This window comes from Rutidosis leptorrhynchoides, chromosome 3, assembly GCF_046630445.1.
Source record: "Rutidosis leptorrhynchoides isolate AG116_Rl617_1_P2 chromosome 3, CSIRO_AGI_Rlap_v1, whole genome shotgun sequence".
Taxonomy (NCBI): Eukaryota; Viridiplantae; Streptophyta; class Magnoliopsida; order Asterales; family Asteraceae; genus Rutidosis; species Rutidosis leptorrhynchoides.
Window position 1 is genome coordinate 449,032,058 of NC_092335.1, and position 12,529 is coordinate 449,044,586.

Sequence of the window (12,529 nt, forward strand, 5' to 3'; positions counted from 1 at the left end):
TTCTTTTGTCCAAACCCCAATTATGGTACAAAACCCAATTACCCAATCTTAATATTTTCAGCCTAACATCATGATTACTTCGTCTTAAATAAGCATAATAATAACTTAGCTACGAGACATTAATTTAAAAATAACATTAACCATAACTTACAGGGATTAAAAATAGCGTAGCGTTACACGGACAGAATTTCGACTTACACCCTTATAACATTCGCTAACATACCCTTATTATTAGAATTTAAAATTAAAATTAAAATTATAATATAAATATAAATATATTTACGTATAGATAGAGAGATGGATATATGATATATAAACTGAGCCAAAACACGCGAATTTATAGGACCAGGCCTGGATTTCAGGGCCATGCGATCGCATGGCTTTTGTGCCTCCAGGCCATGCGATCACATGGGGGTAGGTAGCAGCTCACATATTTTTGTTTCTTTGCTTGTCGACGTTTTAATAAATAAATATAATATATAAATAATTATAAGAATTATTTAAATATTATATTATATTATATTTATGTGCATAGTTGACTTGTAATTTTTAGTCCGTTGCGTCGAGCGTTGAGAGTTGACCTTGGTCCCGGTTCCAGATTTTCTAACGTCCTTGCGTATAATTTAATATCTTGTACTTTGCGTTTCGCGTCTTGTACTTTTGTAATTTTGAGACGTTTCTCACCAATAATTGGAACCTCGTTGATTGTATTTTGTACTTTTGAGCTTTTTGGTCGTTTGCGCCTTCAATTCGTCGAATCTGTCTTTTGTCTTCACCTTTTATTATTTAAACGAATATCACTTGTAAATAGAACAATTGCAACTAAAAGCTTGTCTTTCTTGAGGGATAATGCTATGAAATATATGTTCGTTTTCAGCATTATCAAACTACACGAAAACAGAATATCTAATTCTAACAGAAATAAATATTATCCTTAAAAAGACTTGATTCTCCCCATACTTAGTTAGCTGTGGTGTTGAAATTGTGATTAACTTCATTTTCAATTGGACTATCAACAACTTGTATATCTCTGACTTTTGCTTCAAGCCAATTGTTGATTTTCTCTGTAACTTTCACAAATTCAACTAACATTGCCTTTTCTTTAGGCGACAAATTGGATACTAATCGGTTACATAACTTAAAGTTCCCCTTAATCCTAGCATCTTGAATCCATTTATAAAGTTTCTTCATTGAACTGTTAAAAACGGGTTCATCTAATTTCGTATCAACAACGGGGCTCTTTGTTATCAGGTCATCATTGGTTGTTGCTTCATCTTCCTCACACTTAGGCATTTTTATTGGTTCAACAGTTTTGGTTGGAGGAGATCTAAACTTTCGGTTCACAAAGGTAACCGATTTGTCACCATCCCTAAGTGTCATTCTACCTTCTCTTACATCAATGAATGCCTAGGTGGTTGCTAAAAATGGGCGACCTAAAATTAGAGGAATATCAATGTCTTCCTCCATATTAATAACTATAAAATTTGCAACAAAGGTCAAACTTCCCACTTTAATAAGTAAATTGTTTGCTATTCCAACTGGGTGTTTAATGGTTTGATCAAATAATTGAACACCTATTCTGGTTGGTCTTAATTTACCCACACCTAATCTTTTGTATAAGGAAAGAGGCATAACATTTGCACTTGCTCCTAAATCTGCGAGTCCATTATACATAGCACCATCGTTAAGCAAGCAAGAAATGATAAATTCACCTGGGTCTCCTACTTTAGTAAGTAGAGTTGGTTTGTTAACCTTTTCCAAGTGATCTTTTCTTGGTTCTTTCACTTCTACTTGAACTTCTTGTTCACGTTTTTCTTCGTTTCTTGGAATGGGAGGTTTGTATAGGAATTCTTCTTCATCACTCCAATTTGAAGCTTCCCCGTCTTTCATTTTTGGTTTTTCATATGTTGTTGATAACATATTTATGTTTTCATTCTGAGGGTTTTCTTGGGTGGTGAAATTATGATTGACTTCATTGTCAACTTCCATTGAATCATGTATGTAATGTTTAACTCTGTGACCATTAACTTTAAATTTAATTCTATTTGAATTTATTAACTCTCTTGTTCCGTATGGGAAAACTCTTTTGACTATGAATGGTCCAGACCATCTAGATTTCAATTTTCCAGGAAATAGCTTGAATCGTGAATTGAAAAGAAGAACTCTGTCTCCTTCTTTAAATTCTTTTGAACTTCTGATTCTTTTATCATGCCATTTCTTCGTTCTTTCTTTATAGATTAACGAATTTTCGTATGCTTCATGTCTTAATTCTTCTAATTCGTTTAATTGACTTAACCGTAGATGTCCGACTTCATGCAAATCAAGATTACATGTCTTCAAAGCCCAAAATGCTTTGTGCTCAATTTCTACTGGAAGGTGACATGTTTTTCCGTAAACGAGTCTAAAAGGTGTGGTTCCAATTGGAGCTTTGTAGGCTGTTCTAAAAGCCCAGAGTGCATCTTCCAATTTCATGGACCATTCTTTCATGACCCGTCCTAATCCATCCGGACAATGTCCATATCGATTACAAACGATTCACAATAGTTGGTTACATCGCGAGGTACTTGACCTCTATATGATACATTTTACAAACATTGCATTCGTTTTTAAAAGACAACCTTTCATTTACATCGAATGTTGACGACATGCATACCATTTCATAATATATCCAACTATAATTGACTTAATAATAATCTTGATGAACTCAATGACTCGAATGCAACGTCTTTCAAAATATGCCATGAATGATTTCAAGTAATATCCTTAAAATGAGCTAATGCACAGCAGAAGATTTCTTTCATACCTGAGAATAAACATGCTTTAAAGTGTCAACCAAAAGGTTGGTGAGTTCATTAGTTTAACATAAATAATCATTTCCATCATTTTAATAGACCACAAGATTTCATTTTCAGTTCCCACAAATATACGTCCCATACATAGAGACAAAAATAATCATTCATATGGATTGAACACCTGGTAACCGACATTCACAATATGCATTTAAGAATATCCCCATCATTCCGGGATCCTCCTTCGGACATGATATAAATTTCGAAGTACTAAAGCATTCGGTACTTTGGATGGGGCTTGTTGGGCCCGATAGATCTATCCTTAGAGTTCGCGTCAATTAGGGTGTCTGTTCCCTAATTCTTAGATTACCAGACTTAATAAAAAGGGACATATTCAATTTTTATAATTCAACCATATAATGTAGTTTCAATTACTCGTGTCTATTTCGTAAAACAGTTATAAAAACAGCGCATGTATTCTCAATCCCAAAAATATATATTGCAAAAGCATTTAAAAAGGGATTAATGAAACTCACCTAATGTATTTTGTAGTAAAAATACATATGACTATATTGAACAATGCAAGGTTGGCCTCGGATTCACGAACCTATATCATTCATATATCTATTAAGACATATACTTGTAATCGAACAAATATATTTATTTATATTATTATTAGTGATGTAATTTATATATATAGTAGACTAATAGGTTCATTATATATATTTTCATTATATATATAGATATATTAGTATAGTTAAGTTATGTGTATTAAATATATATTTATATATAAAATCTTTATTCTTATGTTTATAATTTTAATAACGTCTTTAAAACTTTTATTTTTCATAATCGTAATTATTTTAATAATAATGACATAGATAATACTGATATCAATAATAATGGTAGTTTTAGTAAAAAATAATACTAATAATAATAATGGTAATTTTTAATAGTTTTAATAAAATTTTTCAGTAATTATACAATATCACTAATATTAATGTTTAAATGATAAGTCTATTAATGATACTTTGTAATATTAATAATAATGATGATAATACTAATAATAATACCTATGTGGATGATAATAATAACACTAACAATTATAAAATATTACAAGTACTAATATTAATGAAAATAATAATAATTTGTATCATTCTCATTCTCATAATAATAATAATAATAATAATAATAATAATAATAATAATAATAATAATAATAATAATAATAATAATCATAATTATAATAATAAATTATAGTCTTTATAATAATACTTGTACTAGTAATAATAAGTGTTCTAAAAATAACCATAATAATAATAATCACAATACTAATAATAATAATAATTTTGGTAATGAAATCTACCTTCCAAAGCCTTTCTAAAAAAATATGCCCTGAATCGGGTTTGAACTAGAGACCTCCCGCTCACCCGCAAACACACTTAACCATTCCCTCTGTCTTGTTTATCTGATTTATAAGGCAACCCAAACTATATATCTAGTATTTCATTTAGCCATGTTCATCATCTTCTTCACCAAGTTTAAAATCAAACGGGGGCAAAAACTCAACAACAATCGAACGGGTTTTCATTTATGACTTGTAAACAACATGAAAAAAAAATGTGTTCATGATATAAAAAAAATGAGAAAAAAACAAAAAAAAAAATCCTACTGCTTGCTAGTAGCCAAGAAAAAAAAATTTTGTTTTCAATTTTGAGTTCGTTTTGGACAATCTTTACTACATGAAACATGTTTCAAATCATTCCTAAAATCTATCTAAATCATCAATTTAACTGGAAACTTCAACACGATTACAAATTTCGCGATGAACACTTTCTTTGACTTTTGACAAAATAACTTTGACTCGCAAATTCGATTTCGTTATTAAGAATTGGAACTTGAGATTTTACAAGAAGTTTAAGTAAATGATTCCTAACAACTCTACATTTTTAGTTTTTGAAATTTGTTTCGAATTCTCGTTAGTGTATATCACTGTGAAGAACTCAAGAACTCAAAAATTGATTTTTAGATTAAGAGTGTTATAGGTTATGATTACAACATGAATTGTGTTGTAAATCATTCCTACAAACTTTATGGATCATCAAATTAACTGGAGATATCAAAACAAACTCGAATTTGATTCAAGAACACTTAGTTGACTTTGAAAACTAAAATTTTGACTCTCAAATTAGAAATTGATAGAAAGAATTGAAGATTGAAAACTTACAGATAGTTTAGATAGACGATTCCTAACAAGACTGCATTATTACATTTTGAAAATTCATTCAAAATCAAAATATGGTGAAAAAGATGAATGTACAGAGTGTCGAGCTTATTTTGTGATTTTTATGTTTTACTTAATGAATTGCAGAATAATTCTTTTATAGAGTGATTGCATTGATCCTAATTGAGTTGTGAAATGGACATCTAACAGATTACAGACAGAAAATAAAATTTGAAAAAGTTGGATTGAAATGGGTAACGGAATGGTACTAGTTCTTGACTTTTTTTTTAATTAGATTAATATTAATAATTAATAAATATATTAATAATAATAATAATAATAATCATCATCATCATTATATCCATAATAATAATAAGTAATAATGATACAAAAATCATAAAAAATGATAATAATATTATTAATGATAAAAATAATGGTTTCTTTAATAATAATATCTAATTCACGGAGTATTATATTGTGTCCATTGCTAAACAGTTAACATATAAAAGTGTTCCTAAAAATCCCAATTTTTCAAATTAAGTTTATTTATTTATTCTGGTCATTAACTGTTTAAAACCAGATCAAAAAGGTTCATTATTTATTTATTTTCTGTTCCAATTAATATGTACAGAGTACTAAGATTTAAACTAAAAATATTTCCGTCAATCCTGTAATCTTCGTAATTCGATTTACAGTCCAACTTTCATTTTAATACTTCATATATATGTATTAGATCTATATGAACATTAATGAGATGCCAACCGAGTGTTACTGATGTTTACTAATTAGGCCCGAATCATTCATTTTTAATATATTCCCTTTTCATATATAAACAATTTTAAGTAGCAAGTTTAACTACTAATTAAATTAAATATATTATATATTTTTAAACAATTAGATTTAATATAATTTTATATATTTACAAGTAATATCTATACACACATATATATTTATATATTTATAATAATGGTCTTCATTACATCGCATTTTATTTTACATATTTATTTTCAACAATTTAATCATTTATTATTTCAAATAATATTTCAAATTATTATATATATATTTTTAAATATATACGTATCTATTTACAAATAATGTTCGTGAATCGTCGGGAATGGCCAAAGGTTAATTGAATGTATAACAATAGTTCAAAATTTTTAAGACTCAACATTACAGACTTTGCTTATCGTGTCGGAATCAAATAAGATTCAAGTTTAAATTTGGTCGAAAATTCCCGGGTCATCACAGTACCTACCCGTTAAAGAAATTTCGTCCCGAAATTTGAGTGAGGTCGTCATAGCTAACGTTAAAAATATTTTCATGACGAATTTGAGCTGATAAATAGAGTTTTATTGCTGTTGAGTAATGTGGATAAGATAATTCGATTACTCGAAGAATACGAGTGAAGCTATCACCAAATAGTAAAATGAGAAAGACATGTTTCATCATAACTTTTAACTAGTCATGGTTGAATTTAGAAAATAAGATGCGTCTTAACTTTTGACGTAGTCAAGGTTGAATTCCGGAATTCAAAGAAAATTTTTGAAATCTAAAAGATTTTATTCTTCGGCGAGTAAGGAAATTAAGATCTCTATAATTAAATACGGTGATCTGCCTCGATTTCTCTATCTGATATTTCCATTATAAATTAAACTCCTCCGTTCCATTATTCTCACCATTCCTATACTTTCTTTCTTAGTTCATACATCCAAAAGATTGTGAAAATGCTTAGTCCAGTTCTAATCCCTAATATTTTCCTAATTATCATTTCTGTCATCCTTCTTTTCAATCTTCCACCAAAAAAATCTGTTTACTTTTAATATAACCTTGGGTTGATACTATTCTTAATTATGTCGTGTCTTTATATTGCTATTCCTATTAATATCCACGGTTTGTAATTTATGTGTTGTTATAGGTATTTATATCTTCCCTTATGTTTCGGAGCTCTTTGCCTTTTTATTCTCTTCTCGACCTCTAGTAAAGCGAGTAATTGTTCAGAATTCGTAAGTATGGAGTTTCGAATGATTATTATTCTAAGCAAAAAGGAATGTATTAGCACAATTCGATTTGTCAAATTACCAAAATCACTGAGGATAGAACTATCAAGAATATATTTTCTTGATATGTTTATATATCAGATAAAATGTAAGAGTCGTGTAACATGGCACATGATGACGTTATAATCTGTGAATCATCATGTTTCATTAGAAACTGAGCATGAATTACTATAATATAATCACGTTGATCAAGTGTCATTATATTATACTAACTCATGCATCAGTTCCCAACACTACTTCAAAAACATTCATAATTTAAACTCGAATTTTACAGAAATTTAGAAACTAAAACAGTTTCCTTTTATGAGATAACACAGATAGTGTGGAGAGATAATTAACGTCGAATGAGAATATTTATGAAGATATCTTCAGAAATATTGAGGATATTTACAATGAAAGATACGATAATATCTTGGAATGTTAGAACCAAATTGTGATGAAGAAATTCATTCATGATGATTTAGAGCGGTTAAGGAGTAAGGTATTCGCTAAAGATTTCATCAGAAATAGAGTCATCAGGATTCTTTAAATATAGGGTTTAGTCCTTGTATTTGTCCTTGGTCTCCTTCATGTTTGCTCGATTCATTTTTCAGAACTCAGAGTTCTGATTCGTAAGCCAGAGTGCTTTTCAGAATTTCAGAATGAAAATTCATAATTCTATGAGATAAATGTTATATGTATACATATAACTGTTGATGTAGAAATGCTATGAGATTCAAATTATTGATTGTGGATTCTCGGTAATTGGTATGGAAATTCTTGTTATAAGATGTGAATGAGTATATGAATAGGTTTTAACGAACAACTCTAATAGTTCTTCGGAGAGACTTAAGCCAATGAGTAATGAAGTTGCTGGTAAGTTTAATGCTAATGTGGTGGAATATAAACGGTCCCCCGGTAACGATGATGAATGGGTAATCTTTATAATAGGTTTTATTCGAATAAATAACTTGAAGTTGATTTGCTGGAGCTGTCACAAAATTGGCTAATTTGAAAAAGAAATTGCGTTGCTATTTTCGGAAATAACAATGCCAAAGAAGCTAACACATATACGTGTTAAACATTTATACAGGTTTCGAGAATTTTTCAGGTGCATAACTATATGCGTAAATCTTTTCTTCCGTAGATGAAGTGCGGTTGATTCATCCTCCCGATTGAGGTGTTTTCAAGAATCACGAAAGGTTGGAACGCAGATTGTAATCGTCGAGATACAGATGAGGTTTAAGATGAAAATCAAGTGGCAAACTTGAAGAATTGTTTAGTTTCGTATGTTATAATCAATATTTTAATTCATTTTAATTGTCCAATGTCGGTAGTCCTCAATTGATAGTCCACAGTTAGCAATATATAATATTCGAATTAATTAATACGTGTCGTGACCCGTATACGTCTCAGACTCGATCACAACTCAAACTATATATATTATTGTAGAATCAACCTCAACCCTGTATAGCTAACTCCCGCATTACTGTATATAGAGTGTCTATGGTTATTTCAAATAATATATATAGATGCGTCGATATGATATGTCAAAACCTTGTATACGTGTCCCGATATTTAAAGTGCGTAAAATAAATAACATAAATTAAATGACGATAAATAAAGTGCGTAAAGTAAATAACAGAAATTAAATGACGATAAATAAAATTACGAGAATGTAATTTGCGATAATTAAATTGCGATAAATAAAGTGTAATCAGTTAGCTGGGAACAATTAGTTAGGAACAGTTAGCGTGGATTCTTAACAAAATTTCTCATAGTTAATTTGTTTGTTTCTAACAAATTTTATTTTGTCAAATGTTTCCTTCATTATGCCACTTGATTTTTGATAAATCAAAATCCAAATATGAAATTGGATGAATATGGTTATTATGTGGTGAACGGATTTGTATATCGGTGGACGTAAGTAGGATAGTAAACGACTGTTGAATTAGCTTCGAAGAATGTACAGTGTAACTTATTAATGTGAAATCTAAATATTCCTTGGGTATTACCTACCCGTTAAAATATTTTCACCATTAACAGTTTGTACACAAGAATTTTTAATTACAATCTTTATGAAAATATATATACATATATATTTTGTTCAGATATAATCATGGATTTAATGAGTCAATATGATATTAAACTCATTTGATTTACCGTTGGAACAAGAATATATAATCTCTAAAACATTAGTGATTACATAATCACCATGTCGAACAAAGATAAATGATGTAGAACGATACGTAGAACGATAATTGTACTCAAGGTATATAATGAGATGTCGAGGCATAGGTTGTTGATGGTACTGGTGTTGTTATTGATGGTACTGTTGGTGCCGGTGATGTTGTTGAAGATGGTAATTTTTGCACCACATTCTCCAGATTGATTACTCGAGCGCGAAGTTCGTTGACTTCTTCTATTATTCCGGGATGATTGTTGGTCGGTACGAGCGGATGAATAAGGTTTAGAATTTTAGATAGAATACAATCGTGGTGAGATATTCGGGAAATGGGGGTGAAAATGGTGTTTCATACTGGTTCGCCGGTAAGTGCTTCAGGTTCATTGCCAAGAGGTAAATTCGGTTGGTGGGTGGAAAGGATCGCCTTCCTCTCGTCTCCATCGGTTAAGTCGACTACGAACCCATCAGATGAATTGGGGATGATTGATTGGTTGATTCATTCTGGTGACACTGCTTTCGGAGTTTAGGTGAATATCTATGTCGGAATAGCTGTCGGAATAACTATCAGAATAGCTATCGAAATCTGAGGGACTCGAACTGGTTGAGGGATTCATCTTGTACCATCAGATGAAGAATTTTTGATAAGAAACAGATTATAGGATGTAGATTAGTACCCTGCAATACATAATTTACATATGCATATATAATACTAAAATCCCACAAGTTATGGAGGAATCTACTGAAGCTGTCAGGCAAAGTCTACAGTAACAGATACGCTAAGATATGAGTTTGTCTATACACTATTCATGCAATCAATGCAGTAAAACGTGTCTAAACTAAGAATGATAAGCAGATAATTTCTTAAGGATAATAAGCAGATGATTTTCGACACAAATGATAAGCAAAACTTTTGACATGCAGACACGGTCGAAGTCCAGACTCACTATTGCATCCTAACGACTTATCAGTTAGACACACTAATGCAGACCTGGTTCGCTAAGACCACCGCTCTGATACCAACTTTCATGACCCGTCCTAATCCATCCGGACAATGTCCATATCGATTACAAACGATTCACAATAGTTGGTTACATCGCGAGGTACTTGACCTCTATATGATACATTTTACAAACATTGCATTCGTTTTTAAAAGACAACCTTTCATTTACATCGAATGTTGACGACATGCATACCATTTCATAATATATCCAACTATAATTGACTTAATAATAATCTTGATGAACTCAATGACTCGAATGCAACGTCTTTCGAAATATGCCATGAATGACTTCAAGTAATATCCTTAAAATGAGCTAATGCACAGCGGAAGATTTCTTTCATACCTGAGAATAAACATGCTTTAAAGTGTCAATCAAAAGGTTGGTGAGTTTATTAGTTTAACATAAATAATCATTTCCATCATTTTAATAGACCACAAGATTTCATTTTCAGTTCTCACAAATATACGTCCCATACATAGAGACAAAAATAATCATTCATATGGATTGAACACCTGGTAACCGACATTCACAATATGCATTTAAGAATATCCCCATCATTCCGGGATCCTCCTTCGGACATGATATAAATTTCGAAGTACTAAAGCATCCGGTACTTTGGATGGGGCTTGTTGGGCCCGATAGATCTATCCTTAGAGTTCGCGTCAATTAGGGTGTCTGTTCCCTAATTCTTAGATTACCAGACTTAATAAAAATGGGCATATTCAATTTCGATAATTCAACCATATAATGTAGTTTCAATTACTTGTGTCTATTTCGTAAAACAGTTATAAAAACAGCGCATGTATTCTCAGTCCCAAAAATATATATTGCAAAAGCATTTAAAAAGGGATTAATGAAACTCACCTAATGTATTTTGTAGTAAAAATACATATGACTATATTGAACAATGCAGGGTTGGCCTCGGATTCACGAACCTATATCATTCATATATCTATTAAGACATATACTTGTAATCGAACAAATATATTTATTTATATTATTATTAGTGATGTAATTTATATATATAGTAGACTAATAGGTTCATTATATATATTTTCATTATATATATAGATATATTAGTATAGTTAAGTTATGTGTATTAAATATATATTTATATATAAAATCTTTATTCTTATGTTTATAATTTTAATAACGTCTTTAAAACTTTTATTTTTCATAATCGTAATTATTTTAATAATAATGACATAGATAATACTGATATCAATAATAATGATAGTTTTAGTAAAAAATAATACTAATAATAATAATGGTAATTTTTAATAGTTTTAATAGAAATTTTCAGTAATTATACAATATCACTAATATTAATGTTTAAATGATAAGTCTATTAATGATACTTTGTAATATTAATAATAATGATGATAATACTAATAATAATACCTATGTGGATGATAATAATAACACTAACAATTATAAAATGTTACAAGTACTAATATTAATGAAAATAATAATAATTTGTATCATTCTCATAATAATAATAATAATAATAATAATAATCATAATTATAATAATAAATTATAGTCTTTATAATAATACTTGTACTAGTAATAATAAGTGTTCTAAAAATAACCATAATAATAATAATCACAATACTAATAATAATAATAATAATTTTGGTAATGAAATCTACCTTCCAAAGCCTTTCTAAAAAAATATGCCCTGAACCAGGTTTGAACTAGAGACCTCCCGCTCACCCGCAAACACTTAACCATTCCCTCTGTCTTGTTTATCTGATTTATAAGGCATCCAAACTATATATCTAGTATTTCATTTAGCCATGTTCATCATCTTCTTCATCAAGTTTAAAATCAAACGGGGGCAAAAACTTAACAACAATCGAACGAGTTTTCATTTATGACTTGTAAACAACATAAAAAAAAAAAATGTGTTCATGATATAAAAAAAATGAGAAAAGAAACAAAAAAAAAATCCTACTGCTTGCTAGTAGCCAAGAAAAAAAAATTTTGTTTTCAATTTTGAGTTCGTTTTGGATAATCTTTACTACATGAAACATGTTTCAAATCATTCCTAAAATCTATTTAAATCATCAATTTAACTGGAAACTTCAACACGATTACGAATTTCGCGATGAACACTTTCTTTGACTTTTGACAAAATAACTTTGACTCGCAAATTCGATTTCGTTATTAAGAATTGGAACTTGAGATTTTACAAGAAGTTTAAGTAAATGATTCCTAACAACTCTACATTTCTAGTTTTTGAAATTTGTTTCGAATTCTCGTTAGTGTATATCACTGTGAAGAACTCAAGAAC